This window comes from Garra rufa, unplaced genomic scaffold, assembly GCF_049309525.1.
Source record: "Garra rufa unplaced genomic scaffold, GarRuf1.0 hap1_unplaced_016, whole genome shotgun sequence".
Classification (NCBI taxonomy): domain Eukaryota; kingdom Metazoa; phylum Chordata; class Actinopteri; order Cypriniformes; family Cyprinidae; genus Garra; species Garra rufa.
Genome location: NW_027394291.1, coordinates 160,917 through 166,663, shown reverse-complemented (window position 1 = coordinate 166,663; position 5,747 = coordinate 160,917).

Below are 5,747 nucleotides of genomic sequence, written 5' to 3'. Positions count from 1 at the left end.
TTTATTCATGCACAGAGTGTAAATTTAAAGTGGGACAGAGATTCAGCTTGCATTGCCTGAACCAACTTTGTTCTGCGCTGAAAAGCTGTTTTCTGACATTTCAGGGTCTAACTTCAAAAATCATGCAAAACACTTCTAACACCTTCAGATATGTTTCTCTGTGTTGCAAAATAGGTTTTATTCATGCACAGACTGCAAAGTTAAAGAGGGACCGAGATTCAGCTTGCATTGCCTGAACCAACTTTGTTCTGCGCTGAAAAGCTGTTTTCTGACATTTCAGGGTCTAACTTCAAAAATCATGCAAAACACTTCTAACACCTTCAGATATGTTTCTCTGTGTTGCAAAATAGCTTTTATTCATGCACAGAGTGTAAATTTAAAGTGGGACAGAGATTCAGCTTGCATTGCCTGAACCAACTTTGTTCTGCGCTGAAACGCTGTTTTCTGACATTTCAGGGTCTAACTTCAAAAATCATGCAAAACACTTCTAACACCTTCAGATATGTTTCTCTGTGTTGCAAAATAGGTTTTATTCATGCACAGACTGCAAATTTAAAGTGGGACAGAGATTCAGCTTGCATTGCCTGAACCAACTTTGTTCTGCGCTGAAACGCTGTTTTCTGACATTTCAGGGTCTAACTTCAAAAATCATGCAAAACACTTCTAACACCTTCAGATATGTTTCTCTGTGTTGCAAAATAGCTTTTATTCATGCACAGACTGCAAATTTAAAGTGGGACAGAGATTCAGCTTGCATTGCCTGAACCAACTTTGTTCTGCGCTGAAACGCTGTTTTCTGACATTTCAGGGTCTAACTTCAAAAATCATGCAAAACACTTCTAACACCTTCAGATATGTTTCTCTGTGTTGCAAAATAGCTTTTATTCATGCACAGAGTGTAAATTTAAAGTGGGACAGAGATTCAGCTTGCATTGCCTTAACCAACTTTGTTCTGCACTGAAACGCTGTTTTCTGACATTTCAGGGTCTAACTTCAAAAATCATGCAAAACACTTCTAACACCTTCAGATATGTTTCTCTGTGTTGCAAAATAGGTTTTATTCATGCACAGACTGCAAATTTAAAGTGGGACAGAGATTCAGCTTGCATTGCCTGAACCAACTTTGTTCTGCGCTGAAAAGCTGTTTTCTGACATTTCAGGGTCTAACTTCAAAAATCATGCAAAACACTTCTAACACCTTCAGATATGTTTCTCTGTGTTGCAAAATAGGTTTTATTCATGCACAGACTGCAAAGTTAAAGTGGGACAGAGATTCAGCTTGCATTGCCTGAACCAACTTTGTTCTGCGCTGAAAAGCTGTTTTCTGACATTTCAGGGTCTAACTTCAAAAATCATGCAAAACACTTCTAACACCTTCAGATATGTTTCTCTGTGTTGCAAAATAGCTTTTATTCATGCACAGAGTGTAAATTTAAAGTGGGACAGAGATTCAGCTTGCATTGCCTGAACCAACTTTGTTCTGCGCTGAAACGCTGTTTTCTGACATTTCAGGGTCTAACTTCAAAAATCATGCAAAACACTTCTAACACCTTCAGATATGTTTCTCTGTGTTGCAAAATAGGTTTTATTCATGCACAGACTGCAAAGTTAAAGTGGGACAGAGATTCAGCTTGCATTGCCTGAAGCAACTTTGTTCTGCGCTGAAAAGCTGGTTTCTGACATTTCAGGGTCTAACTTCAAAAATCATGCAAAACACTTCTAACACCTTCAGATATGTTTCTCTGTGTTGCAAAATAGGTTTTATTCATGCACAGAGTGTAAATTTAAAGTGGGACAGAGATTCAGCTTGCATTGCCTGAACCAACTTTGTTCTGCGCTGAAAAGCTGTTTTCTGACATTTCAGGGTCTAACTTCAAAAATCATGCAAAACACTTCTAACACCTTCAGATATGTTTCTCTGTGTTGCAAAATAGGTTTTATTCATGCACAGACTGCAAAGTTAAAGTGGGACCGAGATTCAGCTTGCATTGCCTGAACCAACTTTGTTCTGCGCTGAAAAGCTGTTTTATGACATTTCAGGGTCTAACTTCAAAAATCATGCAAAACACTTCTAACACCTTCAGATATGTTTCTCTGTGTTGCAAAATAGCTTTTATTCATGCACAGAGTGTAAATTTAAAGTGGGACAGAGATTCAGCTTGCATTGCCTGAACCAACTTTGTTCTGCGCTGAAACGCTGTTTTCTGACATTTCAGGGTCTAACTTCAAAAATCATGCAAAACACTTCTAACACCTTCAGATATGTTTCTCTGTGTTGCAAAATAGCTTTTATTCATGCACAGAGTGTAAATTTAAAGTGGGACAGAGATTCAGCTTGCATTGCCTGAACCAACTTTGTTCTGCGCTGAAACGCTGTTTTCTGACATTTCAGGGTCTAACTTCAAAAATCATGCAAAACACTTCTAACACCTTCAGATATGTTTCTCTGTGTTGCAAAATAGCTTTTATTCATGCACAGACTGCAAAGTTAAAGTGGGACAGAGATTCAGCTTGCATTGCCTGAAGCAACTTTGTTCTGCGCTGAAAAGCTGTTTTCTGACATTTCAGGGTCTAACTTCAAAAATCATGCAAAACACTTCTAACACCTTCAGATATGTTTCTCTGTGTTGCAAAATAGCTTTTATTCATGCACAGAGTGTAAATTTAAAGTGGGACAGAGATTCAGCTTGCATTGCCTGAACCAACTTTGTTCTGCGCTGAAAAGCTGTTTTCTGACATTTCAGGGTCTAACTTCAAAAATCATGCAAAACACTTCTAACACCTTCAGATATGTTTCTCTGTGTTGCAAAATAGCTTTTATTCATGCACAGAGTGTAAATTTAAAGTGGGACAGAGATTCAGCTTGCATTGCCTGAACCAACTTTGTTCTGCGCTGAAACGCTGTTTTCTGACATTTCAGGGTCTAACTTCAAAAATCATGCAAAACACTTCTAACACCTTCAGATATGTTTCTCTGTGTTGCAAAATAGCTTTTATTCATGCACAGAGTGTAAATTTAAAGTGGGACAGAGATTCAGCTTGCATTGCCTGAACCAACTTTGTTCTGCGCTGAAACGCTGTTTTCTGACATTTCAGGGTCTAACTTCAAAAATCATGCAAAACACTTCTAACACCTTCAGATATGTTTCTCTCTGTTGCAAAATAGCTTTTATTCATGCACAGACTGCAAATTTAAAGTGGGACAGAGATTCAGCTTGCATTGCCTGAACCAACTTTGTTCTGCGCTGAAACGCTGTTTTCTGACATTTCAGGGTCTAACTTCAAAAATCATGCAAAACACTTCTAACACCTTCAGATATGTTTCTCTATGTTGCAAAATAGCTTTTATTCATGCACAGACTGCAAAGTTAAAGTGGGACAGAGATTCAGCTTGCATTGCCTGAACCAACTTTGTTCTGCGCTGAAAAGCTGTTTTCTGACATTTCAGGGTCTAACTTCAAAAATCATGCAAAACACTTCTAACACCTTCAGATATGTTTCTCTGTGTTGCAAAATAGGTTTTATTCATGCACAGAGTGTAAATTTAAAGTGGGACAGAGATTCAGCTTGCATTGCCTGAACCAACTTTGTTCTGCGCTGAAAAGCTGTTTTCTGACATTTCAGGGTCTAACTTCAAAAATCATGCAAAACACTTCTAACACCTTCAGATATGTTTCTCTGTGTTGCAAAATAGGTTTTATTCATGCACAGACTGCAAAGTTAAAGTGGGACCGAGATTCAGCTTGCATTGCCTGAACCAACTTTGTTCTGCGCTGAAAAGCTGTTTTATGACATTTCAGGGTCTAACTTCAAAAATCATGCAAAACACTTCTAACACCTTCAGATATGTTTCTCTGTGTTGCAAAATAGCTTTTATTCATGCACAGAGTGTAAATTTAAAGTGGGACAGAGATTCAGCTTGCATTGCCTGAACCAACTTTGTTCTGCGCTGAAACGCTGTTTTCTGACATTTCAGGGTCTAACTTCAAAAATCATGCAAAACACTTCTAACACCTTCAGATATGTTTCTCTCTGTTGCAAAATAGCTTTTATTCATGCACAGACTGCAAATTTAAAGTGGGACAGAGATTCAGCTTGCATTGCCTGAACCAACTTTGTTCTGCGCTGAAACGCTGTTTTCTGACATTTCAGGGTCTAACTTCAAAAATCATGCAAAACACTTCTAACACCTTCAGATATGTTTCTCTGTGTTGCAAAATAGCTTTTATTCATGCACAGACTGCAAATTTAAAGTGGGACAGAGATTCAGCTTGCATTGCCTGAACCAACTTTGTTCTGCGCTGAAACGCTGTTTTCTGACATTTCAGGGTCTAACTTCAAAAATCATGCAAAACACTTCTAACACCTTCAGATATGTTTCTCTGTGTTGCAAAATAGCTTTTATTCATGCACAGAGTGTAAATTTAAAGTGGGACAGAGATTCAGCTTGCATTGCCTGAACCAACTTTGTTCTGCGCTGAAAAGCTGTTTTCTGACATTTCAGGGTCTAACTTCAAAAATCATGCAAAACACTTCTTACACCTTCAGATATGTTTCTCTGTGTTGCAAAATAGCTTTTATTCATGCACAGAGTGTAAATTTAAAGTGGGACAGAGATTCAGCTTGCATTGCCTGAACCAACTTTGTTCTGCGCTGAAACGCTGTTTTCTGACATTTCAGGGTCTAACTTCAAAAATCATGCAAAACACTTCTAACACCTTCAGATATGTTTCTCTGTGTTGCAAAATAGCTTTTATTCATGCACAGACTGCAAAGTTAAAGTGGGACAGAGATTCAGCTTGCATTGCCTGAACCAACTTTGTTCTGCGCTGAAAAGCTGTTTTCTGACATTTCAGGGTCTAACTTCAAAAATCATGCAAAACACTTCTAACACCTTCAGATATGTTTCTCTGTGTTGCAAAATAGGTTTTATTCATGCACAGAGTGTAAATTTAAAGTGGGACAGAGATTCAGCTTGCATTGCCTGAACCAACTTTGTTCTGCGCTGAAAAGCTGTTTTCTGACATTTCAGGGTCTAACTTCAAAAATCATGCAAAACACTTCTAACACCTTCAGATATGTTTCTCTGTGTTGCAAAATAGGTTTTATTCATGCACAGACTGCAAAGTTAAAGAGGGACCGAGATTCAGCTTGCATTGCCTGAACCAACTTTGTTCTGCGCTGAAAAGCTGTTTTCTGACATTTCAGGGTCTAACTTCAAAAATCATGCAAAACACTTCTAACACCTTCAGATATGTTTCTCTGTGTTGCAAAATAGCTTTTATTCATGCACAGAGTGTAAATTTAAAGTGGGACAGAGATTCAGCTTGCATTGCCTGAACCAACTTTGTTCTGCGCTGAAACGCTGTTTTCTGACATTTCAGGGTCTAACTTCAAAAATCATGCAAAACACTTCTAACACCTTCAGATATGTTTCTCTGTGTTGCAAAATAGGTTTTATTCATGCACAGACTGCAAATTTAAAGTGGGACAGAGATTCAGCTTGCATTGCCTGAACCAACTTTGTTCTGCGCTGAAACGCTGTTTTCTGACATTTCAGGGTCTAACTTCAAAAATCATGCAAAACACTTCTAACACCTTCAGATATGTTTCTCTGTGTTGCAAAATAGCTTTTATTCATGCACAGACTGCAAATTTAAAGTGGGACAGAGATTCAGCTTGCATTGCCTGAACCAACTTTGTTCTGCGCTGAAACGCTGTTTTCTGACATTTCAGGGTCTAACTTC